Consider the following 24,738-nt stretch of genomic DNA (forward strand, 5'->3'; position numbering starts at 1 on the left):
AGTCCTGATGAATGGTGACTTTCCTAGGAAGTGGCCTGAGAAAAATTAAGCATGAATTAGAATTTAAGAAATGGGTTCTGAGTGAAAACAAGATTCATGGCATTATGTGAAATCAGATTCTAAACTTGTGAGTCCTAAGGTTTATGGAAGGAACATATTAGACCAGTGCTTCCTCCAATCCATGGGCCACCAGAATTTCCTGGAGAGCTTTCAAAACAAACATACAGATTCCTTGTCCTCACCATAGAATCAGAACCTTGGATGCATAGATGAGGGCTCAGGAGGGGAATCTACAGTGTGAAAAAGCTGCCCTAATAATTCTAAGACTGTGATCCATCAACTGGCCTTAGGAAGTTATTTTACTAGTTTCAACAGCAGATAGCATTATGAACAGGACCTTAAAAAAAACCCTGTCTCCCATATCTCTATCTCCCATATTGAAACAGTTTATGAAATACTTTCCCAGACTGACCAGGCATCATATTGTTTATTAGTCAGGGTAAAAACAAAAGGTAGTTTTTTGTTGCTCTTGCAGATTCTGCCCACCGTAACATAGCAGGTAAATTTTCCATCAGGTCTATTTTCAGTACATTGATTAGCAGTAAAAATTCATAAATTAGCTCGTAGAATGACTAAATGTGACATTCTGCAGAGGGGGTATTCTTTATGGTAGATTGATTTGTTCTGCATCCTGTATAATGGTCCATTAGAATATCTCATGGAAATGCTCTTGTACAACTCACATGCATCAGGGGCTGCAAAGATGAAGTCTGGCATTTATTACTGTGGAACTGGACCAGGTTTCTCGGCACTACTCCATGCAAAGTCATTTGCTCCAGTTCCTATTTGGGGGCCAGATAAAATAATTGTCAGGGTGTTCCAACAGTGACATCCTTCCTGATAAATTTAGCCTTTACCGAGGGATCCACTTCCCATGCCCAGAGATTATTCGCAGAAGTGACAGCTGGAGCCTCAGGATGGAGCTATAATTTTATGGTGCAGAGTCTAAGCCTGGAAATGCAACTAGTAAACCATAAATGCCAAAGGCATCATAAAGAAAACTGTACTTTAGGAAGTACTTGCCAATTTCTGAGCAACTAATTATTCCTTTACCTACCCACTGACTTTTATGAATAAAACAGGCCAGGAAATGCATTTTTTAATTAAGCAGGCAGTTATGATAAAATGAGGTACTTTCCATCCTTAGCAAGAGACCTCTTTTTCATGCCGTCCTCTGGAACTTGTTCTGATGAATGTGTTTTTAGGTTCACTTCCATTTTCAAACTTTTATAAACAATGTCTGTCAAGCAAAATTGAGTGTTCTTAGGATGAGAGAGAACAGAGTGAAACTGACTGCCTCCAAGACTCTTTCCGGTTTGGAAATTTTCTCATCTTGCTACATCTTTTTTTCCCCCCCCAACTCTGTGGAACTGAGAGAGTGGTGTTATCTCTGAGATTCAAGATTCAAGGCTCTACTACGAAAGTTGCAGGAGAAAAGGAATGCCCAAGAATGCTTCTTGGAGATGGCTTCTGTGGAGGGAAAGCAGTGCCTCTCTCCTGCATTTCAGTTCTCTCAGTTGCCTTTGAGTGCCAAACTGAGTGTAAGTCAGAAGGACCCCCTTGAATGCCTGTCAGAATTGGCTAGATGGAGAGAAGCAGAGGACTACACAATTTAGTGAAAGTGGAAGCTGCTCAGTCTGTCCAACTCTTTGCAACCCCCTAGAGTGGGTAGCCTTTCCCTTCTCCAAGGGATCTTTCCAACCCAGGGATCGAACCCAGGTCTCCCACATTGTAGGCAGATTCTTTACCAGCTGAACCACAAGGGAAGCCCAAGGATACTGGAGTGGGTAGCCTATCCCTTCTCCAGGGGATCTTCCTGAACCAGGAATTGAACTGGGGTCTCCTGCAATTGCAGGTGGTTTCTTTACCAACTGAGCTATTAGGTCTCCTGCAAACTTCTAGAAAGACTTGTCAACTCTAGTCAGGTCTTTGAGCAGAATAAAATATCGGAGATCTCTGAAATCTATTTTTCTGTGAAGATATAAGATAAAATTATCACTAAAATCACTAAATTTTATTTCTACCTTAGTTTTAGAAAGGTGGGTATATATTAACTTCTCAAACAAATTTTGCAGTAGTTTAAATGAAGATATAAGTGCAAAAAAATTGTCTAAACATGGGTAAAACAGGAAACACAAATAAAGGAGGAGTTTGTGGTAGGGAAGAGAATGGTAGTAAAAATTTCTCTTTACTTGGGAAATAACTATGTTAGGAACAGGACACTAGTTCCATGTACAACAGCTTAATTGACTGGATGGTCTTTCAGGGAGTGCTACTAACCAGAGTTCTTATTTGCATTTCCTTAATGCAAATATAAAGAAAGATGATCTATAAATATCAGTGTGAGATATTTATGTAGTATGATGTCTGAAATGCCCCCAAACACTTGGCGTTGTATCTCACTAACTCATCTAAATTTTAGAAAATAGTTCAGGTATTATTAATTTCATGTGCTGTGAGAAAATTATTTCTTGATTTTTTTTTAAAAAAAAGACTGAATTCAGTAAATCTGACTCAGAGTACAAATAAAGTAACCCAGAGTGGAACAAAAACAAAGCAAAACTCCACAGTGGTATGAAAAAATAAGGAGACTGAACCCCAAAGTGAGAGATCTTGGTATTTGATCTACTCTCCAGTTGGATCCAAAGCATGTTTGGAAGCATGCTAATAAGGACATTGACAGGATATTGTGGAGGTCCTCTCTTTAAGGCACTAACTATCCCAAGACTGACTCTGAAATGTAGTTCCCAGACCTTTATTATGGTGATAAAATTCACATCAACTCAGCTGTCAGTCCTTTTTACTGTGGAGATGAAGTTGAAGGGATTTCTCTGTGCTCAAAGCTTTGAGCTTCCATAGGAATTGCAGTTTTATGGGAAGTCCATTGAAATTAAAAAACAAAGAAGTTGAACTAGGACCTGTTCTAGACCCCATAAACATGATTATGAATTGCTTTTCGATAGAAGGCATTGTATTTTACAATTCTTTGGTAATGAAGTTAATAAATATAGAAATTGGCTGCTAACATAGTGAGAAGTTGTTCAACTTTAAAACTCCCCAAATTAACATGATCCCATTTTAGAGTGGGGCTAAAGTTTTTTCCTATTTTTAGTTATCAGATTTAGGGTCTATGACTGGGCCTACTTATGAATCCTAGAAAACAGAAGAATTAAATAACATATCCCAGGTGGCACTAGTGGCAAAGAACCCGTCTGCCCATGCAGGAAACGTAAGAGACATGGGTTTGATCCCTGGGTTGGGAAGATTCCCTGGAAAAGGAAATGGCAACCCACTCCAGTATTCCTGCCTGGAGAATCCCATGGACAGAGGAACCTGGCAGGCTACAGTCCATAGGGTCACACAGAGTCAGACACAACTGAAGTTACTTAGCACACACACACTGCAGTAGTGGAAATTCCTACTCACTTTGAGAACTTTTACTGAATTCCCATTGGATCCTGGCTTGCTTAGGAGAGAGCATGGAGTGTATTCTCCTGAAGCAGCATGCCTCTAGACCAACACGTGATATTCTTAATCCATCATGGTCAGTCTACACAGAGAATAGACCTCCACAGGATCATAAGTATAGTCTCTCTGTATTATATCACAGGTGATCACAAAGCTTGCAGCCAGTAGGATTTATTTTTCTAAGAGATTGCTACCACTCCTGAATCATGATCAGACAATAAAGGGAAGCTTTAATCTGTCTTTGTATATCCCAGACCCTATGAATTAGGATTCTGAAAGAAGCAGAGCACATTTTCTTATTCTCTTGCTAGGAAACTACACTTTCAAAATTCCTCTCCTCATTTAGGAAAATGGAACTATAAAAATTCAGCCCCAGAGTTTGTGCGTGTTGACACACTTTGATGATTCTCCAGGGTAACTAGTCACCTGGAACTGGACAGGACTTACATGAGGCTCTTGTTCTTAGCTCCAGTCTTCACAGGGGAAGCAGGAGAGGACTGAAAAGCATCACTCATTAGTGACCATATTTGGCAAAAGCCAAGTCTCTCCACCCTCATGTCCCCACCCCCCATTATTATTCATTCTGATAGAGCTGTGGCACAGGCCAGATGTCATTCCAACGTTAAAATTACATTGTTTTTATAACAACGTCAGCTTACATCACTCTTAAATAGATCACACGAATGTTCCTCTGTACACTGTCAGGGAGAGGATGAGCTAGATCTTTCCAGTGGACTTGCCAAGCACACACTGTAGGAGGAGTTAAGATTTTCTCAGAACATTGCATAGCTGGCTCCCAGCCTACAAATCTCCATGTTTCTCTGCAGCATAACTCATTGCAATAGGAAACATCCTTTCTAGTGGTTTCTTTGATTCCTGGAGGAAATTATGGATATCTGTTCTTGGGTTAGGTAGAAGGCCATTGGCCAGAGCTCTTTTCCTGTCTGTTTTCTTCTCTCTTCCTTCTTGGGGCAGGTGACCTTGAATTCCTTTATGGTCCATTGCTTAAGAGTATTATGTGAACTACCTCTCCTAAAGACCATTTGAAACTTGGAAGATAACAATTCCAATTTCAGGATCAGAATCCATATGGACTCTGAACAGTATGGAAATGGTAATTTTGGAAGCTTAGTTCCTCCTTCCTCTCTCATCTCTCCTGCAGTCCCACTTGCTTTAACCTCTGTGCCCCTGATGATAGAATGGGGACCAAGAACTGCAGGGTGACTGACAAAAGTCACCTCAGGTAAATCTGACCTCATGGTCACATTGCCAGATGAGCACATCACTTGCTGATCAAGTCACTACAACTCTTCCAACTACTGCAGTGAGCCTGAAGAAAGAAAGAACTTTTTTCTTTTTTAGAGATTTTGCCCTTAATTGACCTCATGCTTCTAAATGTCCATAATATAATTTTTTAATGAAAGATTCATGTCAGAAAAGTCCACTTAGATATCTACCAAAGATAAAACCAATCATTATAAACAGTGTTAGCAAAACAAGCTAATATGTTTAGTATTACAAGGAATCCTGGCATTTCTTTTCTCAATGCTCCCTCTATCGTTTTATTCTCTTTTTTTTTTTTTTTTTGCCTCTTAAACAGAAAGAAAATTCAAAGTAGGGTATAAATTATAAAACCAAAAAACTCAGAAATATTATTCTATTCTTGAATGGCAACCCCATTCCCTTAAAGAAAGCAAAAAAAAAATCATAAATAATATACTTCTCCTTCAAGATTACCCTGACATGTAAGATAAATGCTGATACTGTTTCTCATGAGTCTGACTTTCAGTTTCTTGTGACTCAGTCAAGGTCTGGCAACTATTTCCTCCTCATTCAATGCTCTTTGGCTCTATAACCAAAACAAAACTGGATTTACAAATTTATGTTTCATAGTAAATTTGAGGTTATCTACTCTTCCAAGCGGAGAAGGCAATGGCACCCCACTCCGGTGCTCTTGCCTGGAGAATCCCATGGACGGAGGAGCCTGGCGAGTTGCAGTCCATGGGGACGCCAAGAGTTGGACACGACTGAACGACTTCACTTTCACTTTTCACTTTTCTGCACTGGAGAGGGAAATGGCAACCCACTCCAGTGTTGTTGCCTGGAGAATCCCAGGGACGGGGGAGCCTGGTGGGCTGCCGTCTCTGGGGTCGCACAGAGTCGGACACGACTGAAGCGACTCAGCAGCAGCAGCAGCAGCAGCAGCAGCAGTCTTCCAAGCTGCCTTGGTGGCTCAATGTAAAGAATCTGCCTACGAATGCAGGAGGCATGGGTTTGATCCCTGGGTTGGGACAATTTCCTGGAGAAGGAAATGACAACCCACTTCAATATTCTTGCCTGGAAAATCCCACAGAAGGCTATGGTCCATGGGATCACAAAAGAGTTGGACATGACTGAGGGACTAAACAACAACACTCCTCCAAACCAGAGATTTAAGGGCAGGTAATTTCTTTGGGAGAAGAAATGGAAATAAAGCTTGATCCAGACAATCAACCTCAGCAAAATCATCTCCAGTGGAGAGCCAGGACTTCAGATTGAAAGCACAAGCATGTTTCTGCTTTCTCTGAATGACTGCATGATATTTCCACGAGCTTTGGCTCTGGAAATCTAAGCTTTGAGGTTCCTGAATATTCTGGTTTGAAGAAACTTATGCTGATATGGATCATGAAAAGCAAAGGGTTTTACAATCTGGAACAGGAAAAGTCTCTTTTGGTCCTGAGAAGTGCTGAACATTTTCATGTGTGTGTGTGTGTGTGTGTGTGCGTGTGTGTTTATGCAGGTATGTATGTATGTTTCAGACCATTTTTTTGGGGGGGGGGGTCTATTATCCTTAGAGGATAGATTTTTAGAGATTACATCAGCACCATACAAAGAACAAGGGATGGACATGAATCCCGTGCTGTCAACTCAGTGAGGTCAGGTGAACAGGTCAAAATGTTTGAAGTTCTCACTGGGATCTGACTGTATTCACTTTCTGATACAATTCTCCCTACCTCAAATGTCCTTCTTCATGTCTCTCCATGCCCAAAGCCCACTCAACCCTTTAAGACATAGCTATAAGGTCACCTCCTCCACAAAGCTATCTATAATTCATCATTCAGAATTACCTTTTTCTTTTCTTAATTTACCATCACACTTTTCTTGTAAATTCACATGGCATATACCACTTTCTGATTTGCATGGTAATTTTGTTCTTGCCTAATCACCAGGACTGGGCTATAAATGCTTTGAGAAAAAAATCTCTATCTGCTTCAACTTTGCATTTCTAAAGAGAAGGGAAAGCAACCAGGAAATATCTATTGAATTAGAATATATAGAGATGACTACATACACACGCACACATATATTTTTTTCTTCTGGGCCAATATCATTACCTCCACTCTAAAAAAATAAAAGCATTTGTAGAAAGCACTGAGACTGAACATTCGATACGTTTAGAAGTAGGCCGGAGCTAAACTAGACACCCACAAGCAGGCAAAGGTTCATCTCAAGGAGTCAAAGGGGATCATGGCTCTGGACAATCAGTATGTCACTTCACTGTCATGAACTGGAATTACCCTTTGGTCTGAGAGCATGTGTTCATGATTAAGAAGTTGTCTCTGGGCCCAGATAGAATATCTTGCTGGTCCTGGAGGAAAATGATGCCAATTAGAATGGCATCTAGGTAAGCAACTATAGGCATGCTTTAAAAAATGCCCTTGTGATGAGCCAGAGGAGATGACATGCTATGTTAAAGAACTCAGTGGCTCTACAACCATGCTCAGCTTAGAGTCCCTCTCAGACAGTTACATGGGATTGTTGTATTTGTGCTAACTACTCTCGTTCCATGAAACAAAGGGATCACTTTTGCTTGCCTTCCCTCCTCCCCAATTGGCTGATGTCGGTGCCGCTTTGCTCAGCACCCCTTACACGTGTTTACTTGCAATTCCTTCCAAATGTACTTATTAGAAATCCCGCATTCCTGATCCTGGAGGTAATAAACCTGGAGACACAACTTTCATTAGCAAAGGGAAAGAGACTTTAAGTATATCCAGAAATAAACTAAAGGGAATAAAAGACTGGGGTAGTTTATAGCTAAAGAACTTCATTATAATGTATTTAGAAATGAGGTGTTCTGCTTCCCCCTAACATTGCACTGCCCTTGCCTCTTTCTATTTGCCTAGTGTGATGGCCAGCAAAACCTAAACAGAAAATGCTCCACATCATGAGTTATTCCCACATCACTGGACTAAAACAATGCTGTCCATAGTAAGTCTGCTACTGAAGCTCCCATTAGTTGCCCAAGAGAGCTGCAAGAATTGCTCAGAGGAGACTTAGCCAAAAATATATAACAACAACATATGGAGAAAACCAATAGAATAATAAATGGAAGAAGATGAACAAATTCAGTACTGATAATGGGGGCGTTTCCTTTCATCTAAGTTCCTACATTCTAACACTGAGAGTGTTAAAAACAATTTTACAAACCAAGTTTAAGAGAAGGAGGACAAAAAAATGCAAAAAGATCTGTGTGTTCTTTAGATGACATTTGAAACATGCTTACATACTTTTAAACACCATTTGTTGCTGTCTCTATTCAGGCAATATGCTTGAAGGTCTGCTCAGAAAACATCTTAAACTCAGGATACATTGTTCTCTTTTATGATTGGTTTAGATCACTTACTTAATAAGAATTGTGGAATTATTCCAGATGCGACATTTATAGAAAATTCCAAGGTCTGAAAATTCCTACAAGCCCATAAGGACATTTAAAATTGATCATTTTCACCCTCATGATTCCTTAAGAAAATCAACTACAGGTTTTCAGATTATTTTTCCATCCCAATTAAGGGTAACCATAATAACAACTGCATACTTCAGTTTTCAGCAGAAGTGACTACACATTTTTGCCCTTAACTGAAGAGAAAACAACCATATGGACCTTGTTCTTAGCCAGTGCTCCATTAGCTAATTAAATTTGTAAAGCCCAACCATTGACAGACCACGGATTAGCCCCATTTTAATGACTCCATCCCTTTGGCAGAGCTAATGGTGTCTTGTTTCAGAGCAGACTAGGTAAATTGCCTCATTCTGAATAAGTTAGGAGGATTCGTGCAATAGAAATGGAATGTAAGCCATATAAAATGTATATGCATTTTTTAAAAGGTAAAAAGAAAAGACAAAGTGAACTTTAATGATATATTTTAAATATCCAATATATTCAAAATATTATCTTAACATATAATCAATATGCAATTTGTTAATGAAATCTTTTCTATTCCTTTTTTCATACTAAACCTTTGAAAGCTGGGATGTCTTTTACAGTTATGACATCTCTTCATGTAGATTACCCACATTTCAGTGATCTATTAGCCACAGATGGCTTGTGGCTAGCATATTGGACAGTGCAGGATTCCATGGTAGGGTTTTCTACTTCATTTTCCCCTCATTGTTCACACTTATGATCTTTTTCCAGAGTTGAGTATTTCACTTTCCACACCTGGATACTAGCTGAACACGCAGCCCTTTGTAGTGGTGAATGAACCTAAAGAAGTGATAATAGCCAGTCTACTCCCTATCAAGGAAAACAATTTCTTTTGAAAAACATTTACATCTTTTAGGTCTAAAAAGTGCTAGAGCCAGAAAAAGGCCCAAAATGTTTAGCCTGTTGACCCATTTTGAGTTGTGATTACAGAATATTTCAAGCATCTTAAGGCATGATGTGCAAATTTTGAGTCTGACAAACTCCAAAATTTTAACTTTCTGCTTCATTTGTGCTGTGTACAACTGATTCACGGCTACAGTGACCATCTTATCCTCACTAGAAACAGGAAAACAATTTGACAAAGGGATGGATTGTATTTGTATGATTTGTTGACATAAACATTTTCATTGAGACATGAAAATTAAGCAGATTTAATGAAAAGATTTCAAAGGAGGAAATAAAATTATAGAAAATCAGGTTATTTTCAGAGACTTCACCAATGTAGGGGAGATAAATATCTAAGGTTCTACTTTGTAATGATAACAGGACCAACAAAAGGATTGGGGCTAAGAAGAACCAACAAGAACCAACAAGATTGTGTTGTCCCCTGATTTCTGGAACATCCATGTAAATAAGCCTGTGTTACTACAAATAGCAGCGTTACGAAAAATGATCAAATTTTCATCTTAAAATCAGGGTATCTGCCACTTCCTCAACATCTATATACTTCTAGAATCAAAAGATGTCACTTCGTCACCTTGAGACATTTATTTTAATCTGTCCTGAATGTAATTATTCGATCAAGCTACTGTCACAAAATCCTATTAACTCAGAGACTGCATTATTCACTTCTTACTCATACCTGGATTCCAATGCTTATTAAATGCAAGTTTCACTCAGCCAGAATGAAGGGTAAGCCTTAAGGGTTCTTACATCTTTTTAATTTTAGGAATTGTTTCCTATCCAATCTCATGAATATCAGTCTCAAGGTGAGAATAAGTTTATGTTAAGAGTTCATCTTAATGATATATCTAGGCATTAAAAATTCAAAGAATGCCTAAAGGTTATAATAAAAATTAAGAATAAAACTCATCAAATGACTCAAATACTTCCTTTGATTATCCTAAATGGCAATCAGTGAACACATGAGCATTAGGAGCAGCGGAACAAGTATTAAAGTTTGAAGTAAAATGCCAGAGACAAAAGTTGTAGAGCATTATTTTCACTCCTAGAAACCAAACAGATGAGGAAAATTTGAAGGAAGTGGAGAATCAAGTATATTCCGGAAACAGAACTCATAAGGACACGAGCACTACATCTAACTAACTGCAGTCTTCTGAAGAGCCCAGCATCAATGGCTTTTTGTTTTTTCATAGATTTCTTTAAGAGACACTGTATCACTGCTGATCTTGATGGCATAAATGTGAGTTCATGTGAAAAAAACATGAGCCTGAATTACTCTGAATTGCAAAGTGGTGCAGAAGAGCTGAACTCTGAAGGGAAGATGTTTTAACATGTTTTTTTCAAATGCATTTTCTTAATATACATATTAAAAAGGATAAGAGAAAAACCTAATAAGATTTTCTCTTTCCATAAGAATAAAATAAAAAAGTTAGGTGATAGGAAGGCCCTATGTTTCAGTTACTTGTGAGCATCTTTTGCCACTGGTAATCAATCAGTACCAGTGCAATCAATGTCTGAAGTTCATGTAAAAAAGATATTGACTCATTTAATTAATATCTTATTGACTCCTTTAGTCGATATCTTTAGTTTCCTTGGACTTTTGTTCCCCCAAGAGACATGTTCCATCCAAAGGGAGCCCTCATCAGATGGCCAGCACTTTTCAATCATCCCTCAGAGGTGTCTGATTTCATCCTTTTATGGGAGAAATGCCTTTGGAGAGAGAGGTAGTGGATGTTGGCCCCTTGTATGATAAGACGTTGGATGATGAGGTCCGCAACTGTCTCATTTTCCTACAAATGTCAGTATTCCACTTAAAACAAGCTCTACAGAAACCATGATTACAGTCTCTCAAACTAAATAAGGGATCCAAGGTAAGATAAAAATCTCTTTTCCTTGGTTTTCTAATTTCATCACTTGAAATGATTTTAAATGCTACACAAAATAAAGGTATACAGTGAACAAATCCACTTTACCAAAAAGATGAACATGACATGAAATGATTGCTTGAGAAAATATGAGGCGCGAAGTCCCCATATCAGAGATGCGGGTCCAAGTTTCCAAATCAGAATATGGGAATCATGCCATCTGGAATGTTCAGTTTAATAATCTATTAGGCCAGCCCTAGAAAATGTGTTAAGTTGATAAAACATAACCTCTCTTCCCCTCCTTTTTAAAGCATCATTAGGGGGCTGCTCTTTGGAGTTCCCCCGAGTTGCCATTTATTTTATTTGGAGGGATTCCTAGGACATGGCCTTAGAAGATGTCCTAGGTCTCGTTTCAAAGTATGCTGCAGCTCTTTGAAACTGGCCAGATGGAAGTAACCTTGAAGCTTATGAGCCTGACCGCCTTCATAATCACATCACCAGAGGGACTGCCTCTCCCTATAATTCAAGCTATCCAAGAGAACTGATATAAACATGTATATCCACCTCCAGCCAAGGGGAGAGATGGTAGCATGGAGGAAGAAGGGACGATCAGGAACAAAAAGGAGAATGGTAGTCTCTGGCTTGTAGAAAGAACCCACTTATGCCTCAAGACAGTGAGTATTAAAGCAGATTCATCAAGTTTTTCTTCTGTGTCTCTCACTTTCTCATGACATGTCTCTTCCTTAGTCAGGGTTCCAAAGTCTCGCCTCTTCTCCTCTTTATCAAATCTTTATGGCAAGAATAAATCTAAATCTCATTTACAATCTCTCCTGGAAATCACTAGGCACTTGTATGTCAAAGGTAGTGAACTTGAAGTCAAGAAAATACTCCTTGAATGTTAATTTTTCAGGTACCACTGGTACCTGGGCAGAAAAGGGAGGGAATGGTGAGAGATCCTTGGCCCTTTGTACCAGAGACTGGCAGCTTGTCTGGGAATGGAACAGAACCCCCTTTTCCCTGGGCATCATTCTGGGGTTTTGGTTACTACACTTGGAAATGAAATTATACAGAGGGCAATGGCTTTTCCCTTTGGCACATCAATCAATCAATCAACTCTGTTTGGAAGGTTCTATAAATAGGAAAGAGTAGAATAATTTGGGCACAAGAGAAATCCTTGGGGCCTTCAGCCTCCTCTTCCCCAATGGAAAGCAAACAAGGGTTGAAAAGAGAAACCAGAAGGCAACAAGGGTCATTTCTCCTCTCTTGTATCCACTGAAGTCTAAATGTTCCTTAAAGAATTCAGAAGTCTGAGCACAGAATTCTGAGCATGCTGATTTTTGAGGGGAAAAGAATCAGAGAATGTCAAATTTGGGAGGCTTTTGAGGTTGTTCATTCCAGAGATGAATGTTCCATGCTTCCCTCCCACACCCACACCAGATGCCATTCATTTATTCATTCATTTGCCAATTCTTTATAAACACAATTCTGTGCTGGAGACTGTTCCTGGGGTGGGTTTTGCCCAGAGAAACAAAAGAGGGGAAAAAATCTTTGTCCTCTCCTTGAGGTGAGACAGATGTATACAATATATAAAATAAATAATTAAAGTCTGCTGCTGCTGCTGCTGCGTCGCTTCAGTCGTGTCCGACTCTGTGTGACCCCATAGACGGCAGCCAGCCAGGCTTCCCGTCCCTGGGATTCTCCAGGCAAGAAAACTGGAGTGGGTTGCCATTTCCCTCTCCAATGCATGAAAGTGAAAAGTGAAAGTGAAGTCGCTCAGTCGTGTCTGACTCTAGCGACCCCATGAACTGTAGCCTACCAGGCTCCTCCGTCCATGGGATTTTCTATAATACTATAAATACTATGGAAAAAATAGACTTTTGGAGATGAGGAGTGCTGGGTGAGGGGCAGCAGTTGTCATTCTAAGTTATATGATCAAGATAGGCTTTATTGAGAATGTGGCACATAAGAAAAGGTTTCAAGAACAGGGAACTATACGCAATATTTTGTAATAACCTATACAGGAAAAGAATCTGGAAAAGAATACACACACACACACACATATATATACACACACATATGTATATACATATATTCTTATATACATAACCAAATTACCATGTTGTACTCCTCAAACTAACATGATATTGTAAGTCAACTATATTTTAATAAAAGAAGATGGCAAAAAGAGGAATAAGGTTAACATTTAAAGGTTTAAAACATGTATCACAATAGGTAATACATGCTAAGTGCCTCTGATAAAATAAAGGCATCTGATAAGCTACAGAAATAATGTCTGTCACTGCTGACAAGTTGCATGACCTTTGAGAAACAAAGTTATATTTTGTTTCAATTTTCCTAACTGTCCAATAAAAGTTGAAACAACAAAAAAAAAAGAAGAAGAAAAGGCTTCAAGAAATAAGAGAGTTAGCTATCCATATTTTGGAGGGAGGCAGAAATAAAGACACAAGTTTGAGCAAACATGGGGAAATAGGGAAGCCTGGTGTGCTTCAGTCCATGGGGTCACAAAGAGTTGGACAGGACTGAGTGTCTGAACAACAACCAAAGTAAGGATGGCTCAGGCAGTACACAGATACTAAGGCAGAAGCTTGCCAGTCTTGTTTATGGTTTAAGGAAACTATGTGGCTGGAGAAAATGTGATCCAGGAGGAAAGATGAGAAGTGAAAGCAGAGTGGTGGGGGGAAGGGTCATCCATGTAGGCCATGGAGACTCTCGAAATGACTTTGGTTCTGAGCAAAATGGGGAGAAATGTTTTGAGCACAGAAGGGATATAACCTGACAAGCTTTAAAGAATCACTCTGGCACCTTTGTTGAGAATAGGTTGTAGAGATAAGGGTGGGAGCCAGGAGGCTACTATAATTCCAGCAAAAGATGAGAGTGCCTCAGAACACAACAGTAATATTTAGGAAGGCAGACTGCATACTACAGATGCCGGCACATGGGTGGATGTGATGGTGGGAATCTTTGGTAAGTCTGTTCTGATTGCTTCCCTTTTCTCAGGGAGCTGGGAAGCAAGATCACCAGCTGAGAGTAGGGGGACAGAGGCTGGGAGGTACTGGACATCTGAGTGGAGCAAAGGCTTGACTAAAATAGCTTAGGAAAGGGGGAGAGGGAATGACTAGGGAGGTACATACAGATTGACGGATGGCATCATCAAGTGCTTTCTACTCAATTTTGCCTTCTTTCCCACAAGTATCAAAATCTTTCTCTACCCAGAGCTCCAAGCAGGCCTACTGACTGATCAGAATTGGTAGATGAGAGAATGTGTCTTTGCCAGTTCTAAACCTAACTGGGTTAGTTAGTGGGTTAGTTCTAACCTAACCCAATCCTTTGGTAAACTGAGATTTAGAACATTTCTTTTAAACTTCCATCTCTGTGTGTGGTTTGCCAATTACAGATTGGCTAGTGCTCTACTACGTAAAATAATTAGGATGCCTATGACAGCACCCTTATGGCAGAAAGTGAAGAGGAACTCAAAAGCCTCTTGATGAAAGTGAAAGTGGAGAGTGAAAAAGTGGGCTTAAAGCTCAACATTCAGAAAATGAAGATCATGGCATCTGGTCCCATCACTTCATGGGAAATAGATGGGGAAACAGTGGAAACAGTGTCAGACTTTATTTTTCTGGGCTCCAAAATCACTACAGATGGTGACTGCAGCCATGAAATTAAAAGACGCTTACTCCTTGGAAGGAAAGTTATGACCAACCTAGATAGCATATTCAAAAGCAGAAACATTACTTTGCCAGCAAAGGTTCGTCTAGTCAAGGCTATGGTTTTTCCTGTGGTCATGTATGGATGTGAGAGTTGGACCGTGAAAAAGGCTGAGTGCCAAAGAACTGATGCTTTTGAACTGTGGTATTGGAGAAGAGTCTTGAGAGTCTCTTGGACTGTAAGGAGATCCAACCAGTCCATTCTGAAGGAGATCAGCCCTGGGATTTCTTTGGAAGGAATGATGCTAAAGCTGAAACTCCAGTACTTTGGCCACCTCATGCAAAGAGCTGACTCACTGGAAAAGAATCTGATGCTGGGAGGGATTGGGGGCAGGAGGAGAAGTTGACGACAGAGGATGAGATGGCTGGATGGCATCACTGACTCGATGGACGTGAGTCTGAGTGAACTCCGGGAGTTGGTGATGGACAGGGAGGCCTGGCGTGCTGCAATTCATGGGGTCGCAAAGAGTCGGACATGACTGAGCGACTGATCTGATCTGATCTAAATATCATGTACTGAGAGGACATGATGACTCAGGCTCTTGGGTATTCATGCTATATGACAAGGGCATCAACTGTAGCTGAATGTCTGAAACATGAGCTCTGTTAACATGGCAGGAAGAAGACACCTTCTTACTCAATTTCTACTTCACTTTTAGTTTTTTGCATTCCAGCTCAAGGTTATATACCTTTTTCACCTCCTGGCTTCAATTTTCAAAAGGTTCCAGGGAGACCAGCAGGGTTTCTGTTTTGAAAAACTGGCATGACTTTTCAACTAGACCCAACCGCATCACAACTAATTTCAATAAATTGAGGAGATGATGAAGAATGTTAGTCACCACTGAATGAGGTGTGTATGCTTGCTTCTGCAATTTAAAGGAAAAAAAGAAAAAGGTTCATTAAGTCATCTTAAAAGGGCCCTTACCACAAAATGAAATTTGGAGAAAGGGTAAATCTGAAATGCAAATGACTTTCCTGTTTCACTAGCAATTTAGTACTACCTAATGAACGCTGAGTCATCAAAGCATTTCTTATTATTTCTGCACCCACAATGGGAATCGGTTTCTGACCTTTAAAACACCCTACTCTTCTGAACTGCTTTTTATGAGTTATTTCTCCAGTCTCCTTCCCACTCAGTTTACTTCTTGGAAGGCTTGTTGACCTTTATCATCATTCCTCTCTCTTACCCAATCTTAAGTCTGCTCATCATTCTGTCTTTTATGTCAATTACAGTTTCTGAGAATGCTTAAGTTTAGAAGGACCATTAACACCATGAGGTCAGACACAGTTGTAAACACATGACCAGAGTGAGCTCACATGTGACAGACTCCTTGTTAGATTTTTATCAAGATCTTCATTTTTCAAGTGGTCTATCATCTTTGGAAAAATTAGGCTATTTTTAAGCAGATTGTTCCTTTGTCTTTCCAATCTAGAAATAATAATTATGTCTTTCCAATCTAGAACATAATAATAAGTTCATATCCATTGCATGGGTGATGCCATCCAGCCATAGAACCATGATTCTATACTTAGTCAAAATTTGGTGAACACAGTGTAAAGCAAAAATAAAAGGAATTTTGAATGAAAGTATAATATATTCTTCAGTATACTGTATTTTTCTTAATTTTGAAATATATAAGTATTTTATATAATTTAAGCAACAAAGAGGAGGGGGGGTGAGGAAAGATCATTTCAATATGGCCCAGGAAGAGGGCAGAGGAGAAGACATAATTACTATGCAACCTAAGGCAAGACATGGGCATCCCAGATGGTGCTAGTGGTAAAGAACCTGCCTGCCAATGCAGGAGACGAAAGAAACGCAGATTCGATCCCTGGGTTGGGAAGATCCCCTGGAGAAGGGCATGGCAATCCACTCCAGTATTCTTGCCTAGAGAATCCCATGGACAGAGGTCTGGCAGGCTATGGTCCATAGGGTCACAAAGAGTCAGACATGACTGAAGCGATTTAGCACGCATGGAAGGCAGGACACCAAGTGATGGTCCCTTTTTCTGGTGACTATCTCATAAATACTTGTCACCAAAAGCTAGTCAGAAGAAACGCAGTATCTTGAAGGCATCATGAGTACCTCAAAGAAGCAAGGAGAGGGTACGAAAGAGTAAAGACTTCCTGGCTTTTTTTTTCCTCCAGGAAACATTATTTTCGAATTTTTAGGCATAGTGGCTTGGACTCAGAGCTCTTCTTCATGGCACAGTGCTATCTTCTTCTAGCACCTACATGGAGAACTCATTTGGAGAGTCCTCTGGATGGAATCCATACATTGGGGACCACAGAGCATATGTATGGAGGTGGGACTGGGGGTGGGCAAGAGGGATAAGGTTAAGTCAGGACCAAGCAGCTGACTATAGGCTATCAAATAGGACACTCAGGTCTGACTGGTGGAAGCAACATTATCAGTAGCTGCAGGTCCATACTGGCCAGAATTTATGAACTCAACTGTGGTGTGCCAACTCTAAATCTTTATAGTCTAAAATAGATGACCAAGTTCACTCTTTACTGTAGGCCATCATCTTGTACTTCAGAAAGGATAGTGCATTTTTACTTTAGATATTCAGCCTCATATTTCAGTTTCTGGTGATATCAGCAGACATGATAATTTGCTGGGAAGATTACCATGTGACTCAGGAATAAAACCTACCATTAAAGGTCAGAGACATGTACTTAGAACTGCATTTCTGGCTTCATATTCCATCCCCTTACACACACAGTCCACAGTTCAGAAAATCAGCTTTTTCCATACAAGATGGGTTTGACCAGTAGATGGAGTAAGTGTTTCCCAGAACCTTGTATCTGCTAATTAATGATGCAGTCTTTCAAGAAGGGACAGAGCCATGCCCAGCAACTCAATATTGAGCTTTATGTACAATTGCAGCTGGTGAACGCAGTGAATGACATGGACAGCTCTTGCTTTGTAAAGGATGAGGCCATGTCATGGACAAATAACTGAATAGGAGAATTAGCAGTAGGGAAGCAGTGGGATACAGAGGAAAAGGGGTGCTTGCACAATTTTGCTTAACACCAGCCCAGTCTCTGGGGGACAATTCCAAGTGCAATTTTTCCCCCCTCATCTTAAATGTTTTTCAAAACTGATCCTTTTATTCTGTGGTTTTGGGGGAGAAGGGAATGGGGAAAAGTCCACTTTGCAGCCTTGTAAGAAGAGAGTTGTATCAAATCTCGCAGGCTGCCAAGCCTTTCTTTTGGCAGAAGTGCTAGGGATATTTCACTGAGGATAATTTATCACGCTTGCTCTGGGTGTTCCAAATTTGCAAGCTATGGCTAGTTTCCAGAGACAGCAGGGCAATAAACTCCACTTTCCTAAAAGAAAAACAGTAACTGCAACACCTTTCAATTAAACAGGCCATGGAAAATGAACACGCACAGATGATCATGGATCTTCAGAAATCTTCAGAATGCCTGTGCTTGGCTGCTGGTGGTGGCAATAACAATGGTGTAGCTCAAGAAGCCTAGACTGAGGGTCTTGGGAATCGGCAAAGCATCTGCTTCTACATCTGTTTCTCTCTGTATATTTTTATGTAAGAATATGCACATACATACATATGTGAGAGGGCTAGACAGCATATTAAAAAGTAGAGACATTACTTTGCCAACAAATGTCTTTCTAGTCAAAGCTATGGTTTTTCCTGTGGTCATGTATGGATGTGTGGGCTGGACCATAAAGAAGGCTGAGCGCCGAAGAATTGATGCTTCTGAACTGTGGTGTTGCAGAAGACTCTTGAGAGACCCCTGAACTGCAAGGAGATCCAACCAGTCAATCCTAAAGGAAATCAATCCTGAATATTCATTAGAAGGACTGAGATGAAGCTTTGGGCACCTGATGCCAAGAGTCTGCTCATTAGAAAGGACCCTGATGCTGGGAAAGATCAAAGAAAGGAGAAGAAGGGGATGACAGAGCATGAGACGGTTGGATGGCATTACCGACTCAATGGACATGAGTTTGAGCAAGCTCTGGGAGATGGTGAAGGACAGGGAAGCCTGGCGTGCTGCAGTCCATGGGGTCACAAAGAGTTGGACACTGAACAACTGAACAGCAACACACATGTGAACCCTCACATGTTCAAGACCAAAACAGAACTGTTGGATGCTATCAGAATTATAGCCTCCTTCACTATGAAACCAGTCAAGTCTTTCTTATTGTCTCTGAAGTCTGCTTTTCCCAACTCCTTCCTCACCTTCCAGGTATCCTCAGGGTGCTTCCTTGATAATCCAAAGCCCTGAGGAGCAGGAAACAAACAGCAACTCCCTCCAGATAAGTGAGCCATGTTGGGACTTGTCCTCACCGCCTCAGCTCTTCCTAACTATATCCCATGTCCTTTATGCTTTCAAGGTGAGGGTTCCAGAAGCTACTTAGCAAATCACTTACTTGTACATTACGTTAACTCAAGTCACATATCAGTATCTTATAAGCAACTTCCAGGCCAGCATTCAGAGGATTAACAGATGGTGTGCATTTTGAGTGGGCAATTTGTACATAAAAGGAGGGGTGTGTGAGGACAGACTCTCACCCCAAGTAGGACACCACCTTCAGAGGCTCCTTCTACTTTGGTGGTCCAGGATCACACCATCTGCTTCTATGGACATACCCAGAACCTGCTCATTACAGAAACAGCCCAGGACCACTCCAGTGATGTGAGTTTTGCAGGACAGGAGAACTCAGAGGTCACTCAGGTCACTTTCCTCTCCAGGAAACACAGGGCAAACTTCTACTTAGTTTTGTTCTCCTGACTTTTGTTTCTATGGATTGTTTACGGATTGACAGGATCAATTCCTATGGAGCAGAGGACTACCTTGGGCCAGACTCTACCTTCAAATTCAGAGACACTGTAAGGCAAAATAGGGTCTAATGAGTTTTATAATGCATTAGAAATATCTTCCTACTTTTTAGGGGGATGCTAATCCATATGACTTCTTCAATCCTTGCCCTCTCTTGCCCTGCTAAAGCATTTATAAGAAATGGCACACAGAAGGAGCTCAATAGATATTAGTTCTTATTTTTGCCCTCAACAGGTATTCCGATCCTGTGCCCCAGGTCCCAAATCCGAGTGGAGCTCTCCTCTTGTTTTTCATGATCCTACCAAACTGCTCTGCTCTAGGATGACACCTGACAAGGTAAACTGCATTTAGGTGTTAATGGGTGACTGTGGGTTGACAGATAAGCCTTCAGAGTCTACGTTATTTCTTGACCTGTGCCTCTCCTTTGGGCTTCAGCTTCTATCAGGCTTCTCCTCTGTTCTGTGTGATCCTTCAGATGCTTCTCTTTCTTGCCCTCAAGTTCTTTCCATTTAGCTAACTAGAGGTCATCTTTCAGGAAGTCGTTTAATGGGGTTGGTGGTGTTCTGAGCCCAGAGGATTCTTCTCATTGTAGAGTGAACTGTGATCCCAACCTTTATTCTAGACTATGTACAGAAAACAGTTCATCAGAGCAACAAGATAAGGTTTAGCTAACACGATCCCACCTGTTGGTCCGTGAAACCACAAATTTCAAGATTTTAATTACAAAATTCACACACACCCACCCACCATGCTCATTTCCTACAGTTATGTAACTTAACAAATAAGCCCATCTAAGTTTTACCTGGATGGCGACAGAAATGGGGTTAAAAAATAAAAAATATTAAGTAACCATATGTTTAATTTATACTTTACCTAATAGAATAATGCTGTATTCTGAAATAAATCAACATGTGATGAACAGGTTGCATGAAGGCTTGTCTTTACATATAGGCCTACAGGCCAATATTAAGAGGAAAGAAAAAACAAACCTTAGTCTTCAGCAAAGGGACACAGCTTTCAGAATGTCATGAGAGATTCTATTTCAACTACTTGCAGTTAACTTGAAAATCCTTTTAACTCTGACACCGTTATTAATGAAAACTGCAATTAGTAAACACTTTGGTTCTAAATTTCACTTTATCAATATTTCCTCTCTCTGCTACCTATTAGTACGCTGGACTACTAGGCTTACATTTTTTAAAAAGGCCCTATTTTCCACTGCTAGCTGTGTTTTGTTTGGATAAACTCAGGGCAAACAGTGTGTAATTTCTGCATTGTGAAAAAGGGAATGACAATACATTAGAACATTTTTGAATAAAGAATTAGCAACTAGAAAGACTGAAAACAAATTTGGTATGACCAAGTAGGCCATAATTAGCATGATACATTTTTGTTGGCTGAATTTTATGTATATGGAGCAGAAGCAGGAAAAGAGGAAGCACATGTAGGCCTTAGTCTATGTACTTTTCTGATTTTACGGATGATTACATTTCTCCAAGGCCTCTAATGCCTTATAAAAGATGAACACATTCTTCTGGGAGGAAAAGCCAATTAACTTCCTTGTGTGCAGAGACTGGTAACCTTGCCTCTTCTATCTTGGGTTTCAGCGGGACACCCTCATCTTTGGATGAAAAATGCTGACCAGTGGAATCTTGGCTAAGAGTGCAGTGTCCTGGCCTCATGCCCAGCTTTTGTGGCAGGGAGTTACCCCCCGAGTCCTTTTTTTTTTTTTTTTAACTAACACTAAAGTTGTGACTTCGAAAGCAAGATTTGCTAGTGCAGCAGAGGAAACTGGGCTTTCCTTTTATAGCTATCAAAATCAAGTCTTATGTTTCCTTGCAACCCTCAACTGGCCTCTTTGGTCTGATATAATCACAATATTCATAAAAATCTTGGTGGGAGAAGTTAAGGAGAGACAAGAGCATGCAGGATTCCCCCAGTTTTGGGGAGCTCCATCTATGTGGCCCTGTCAAGAGGGATGCAGGAGAAGGACTGTGGAGTGAAGGTGAACCCTGATATGTGCGTATCCACAGAGGAGTAACCGCAGAGAACAATGAGAAAGGGAGAATGAAGGGCAGCTGTCATTGACCTTGTAGGCTTCCTGCATGGGATTAAAAGTCAGAAACTGGCGGATGCTTCCGAGGAGTCTTCATGGCCATTCCTCATCCCCTGCTGTCAGCACATGACAAAGTGTGCTGTGGCTAGCAGCAAATTCTTTCCAAACATTGCAAAATATTGGTCGTGTTCCCTTCAGTCTCTCATCAACCCATAAGAGGTCACAGGAGATGTTAGAAATGCTCTGTCCAATTCAATGTCCAATTCAAAGAAACAGAAATGGAATTGAAATACACTCTTGGAGTTTCCTTCAGTGATGCTTTCAGATATAACAAAACTTACAAACATTTTAAAATAGACCTAAAACCACCTCAAATCTCAGGTATTTTTCTCCTTTTGGCCTTCCATTCTAATAAATGGTTAGCCTACCTAACAAGTAACTGTCTTCTAAAATCACTTCAGCTTATAGCAATGATACTTAAGTTTTAGAAAGAGTCCTAAAGGAGTTGAATCAGTATCTTAATTGGCATTATAATGTCCAAAACAGAGATGTGATTAGAATTTAGTTTCCCATTCATGAGGTGGTTTGAAAATTGTGATTTAGCCCCTGTACAGCTTGCCTAGAGTAGGATAGCTCTTAAAAAATCAACATGTCTTTCTGTCAGAGTTTGGTTAGGCACAATTTGACTGAAATTATACCTAGTAAATAAGATTATTTTTATTTTGTTTGAGAGACATAGATAACTATTCCTTATGTTTCTTTTTTTTTCCCATCTCAGGCAAATGAGGCCAACTTTCTTGCATCTCTGAATCTGTAGCCTTGCAACTGGCTGGCAATGATCTTGAGAAGGAATAACTGTGGCTATGACTTAGATGTTTCTTTGAAGAAAATAAAAGAGAAATGCAGACAAAGGAAGGGGAAAAGACAAGGGAGGAGGAGAAACAGTAGAGAGAAGAAGAAAAGAGGTAAAGGAAGGTAAGAAAGAAGAGGTTCTGTGAAGAAAAAAGAAAGAATTTAAGTCATCAGAGCTTCCAAGGGAATATCAACTCTGATAGCCGAGACACCTCTAACTTGGCTCCTTCACCTCCTGAGTGAGGGAGAGCATCATTTCTAAAGGCGGTCTCATGTGAGTCTGGCACATGCTTGATGCTTTGCCATCATTGCATAGGTGCTTCTTGGAAGGTCCCAAGCCCGGCCGCCCACTGGACACGGGTCTTTGTGCCTTTGGTTTGTCACATGCTGGCCAACTAGCCGGCTAATCTGGAGACTGGTTTAACCCCAGGGCTCTTTTGATTTCTTTTTCTGACATAGCAGTACTTCCATTAAGAAAAAGGCACTCAGCTATTAACTTCTGCTAACTCTGAACCTGGCCAATGAGCTAGAAGCATGTGCAATTCTGTGTCTATTTCAGGGCATGGATGTGGGGGCGGTGAAAACTCTGCTTGGTTTGGAGCTCTTTGCATTCATCTCACTCTTCCCAGCCGGCTCTGTCTTCTTTGTTCATCCTTTCCCTGACAGGCTGCCTGATGCTTACAAGAACGGTGCAGGATTCCAACAGGCTCAGACTGGATGGAGGAAGGAAAGAGCACAGGAATAGCTCCCTTTCTTAATAGTTTAAAAAAAAAAATTACATTTTTTAAAAAAGAGAATGCCTGAGTGATCTTAAATACTAGTCATTGCTATTTGAATGCTTTATTTTCTAAAGAGGGGAATTTAAACCCCATATACTATATAATCTTTGTATTCCTATATCTTTTCTTTCTCTCTCCCTAGGTTTTGGAACTTACTGGAGAAAAAAAGCCCATGTGCGCCTAGTCTCTGGTGCTTTTGATCACTACATTGCAATGTCTAATATACTAAACGTTGGCCCTGGGAAAGCAAACAGCAAACAACAGGTTATGGATACAAATAATTAATTAAATACCTGTCTGATTCATTTCAATGAAGTAAATACTTTAATCATAACAACAGTTTTTTTTCCTAATCTGTTGGATTGTCAGTGTATTAGAAGTGAGCATATCCTAATTTATAATAGGAGGAGTGGGTAAGGCTGAACGAGATGTTTGCTCCCTTTATGTAACCATCAGAGACAAAACAGGAATGAGCCTCCATGAAGCAGAGTGGGTCTTGCCCAGAAATTACACAGGTAACCAACTAAGTATTTGTGAGCCCATCATAGTTTGGCCACAAATACATCCACCACAAAGATATTAAAGTGCCTAAAATTTTTACTTTGTATGGACTCAAACATGATATGATTTGAGAGAGAAATGATAGCTAATTGTCTAGTGAGATGGAGTCATTTTAACTGATGACATAGTACCTTACGCTTTTAACTGAATGGAAAAAGTATAAGCTTGAAGGAGAGGAGGCTGTCTCTGAGAGGCTGGGTGGGGTTCTGGAGGGGGTTTGAAAGGATTGAGGATCCATTAATGAAAAAGTTTCAAGAAACAGAGTCAGAGAAGCCAAACAGTTATCTTGCCTCTCCCAGATTTTCTGGGAATCAGGCATTCCTAAAAGTCCCTAATTTATTAACTTCACTGTTGAGAATACCAGGAGCTAAAACTCCATCACTTTATGAGAAAGGAAGCAGAATCCCATGAAGGTGACAAAGAAGTCATAGCTGGAGAATAAGAATATTTTAGAATTTTCTTAACACTGTGCTAGGTAGTAGGAAGTTCACACACCTCTTCCAATCCAATGACTGACTACCAGCCATGGCCACGCACCCAATCACTCGTGGAAGTGGAAAATACATAGATTGTCTAAGTTTTCCAGACCACTACCCATGAGAGAATACAATTGCTTAGGCTTTGGGTTAGCATTTGGCAAGTGTAGTTTTCTTACTTTTTTTTAAACCCCACAATGATTCCGAGTCACTGCAGGGTTAAGAACTATTTGTTTAATTCTAAAAATTCTGTAAGGCAAGTATATTACTCCATCTTCTCCCAAGATGAAACTGAAGTTCATATTTGACCAGTTTCAGGGAACAAGAACTCGGGTCTATAATTTCCAGTTTTCCCATTTAATACAACAGCTTCCCTGAGGTGCTGAAGTCAGGTTTTGAGCAGAGAACCATGAGACTTGCAACTGTATCCCACTATA

At 40.2% G+C, this 24,738-nt stretch overlaps 1 protein-coding gene and 1 long non-coding RNA gene across 13 annotated transcripts in view; one reads left to right on the forward strand and one right to left on the reverse strand.

Annotated features, from left to right (window-relative positions):
* The window catches only part of LOC113901128, a 39,471-nt gene extending 16,889 nt beyond the window's left edge, over positions 1-22,582 (forward strand). Inside the window, exons 2-3 of the long non-coding RNA XR_003513316.1 lie at positions 19,812-19,913; positions 22,412-22,582. This is a non-coding gene — a long non-coding RNA (uncharacterized LOC113901128). The remainder of the gene's footprint in view (positions 1-19,811; positions 19,914-22,411) is intronic.
* The window catches only part of SLC8A1 (solute carrier family 8 member A1), a 447,727-nt gene that overhangs the window by 113,468 nt on the left and 309,521 nt on the right, over positions 1-24,738 (reverse strand). The gene's annotated exons all lie outside the window — the stretch shown is intronic.

Source organism: Bos indicus x Bos taurus, chromosome 11 (assembly GCF_003369695.1).
Source record: "Bos indicus x Bos taurus breed Angus x Brahman F1 hybrid chromosome 11, Bos_hybrid_MaternalHap_v2.0, whole genome shotgun sequence".
In the NCBI taxonomy this organism is placed as follows: Eukaryota; Metazoa; Chordata; class Mammalia; order Artiodactyla; family Bovidae; genus Bos; species Bos indicus x Bos taurus.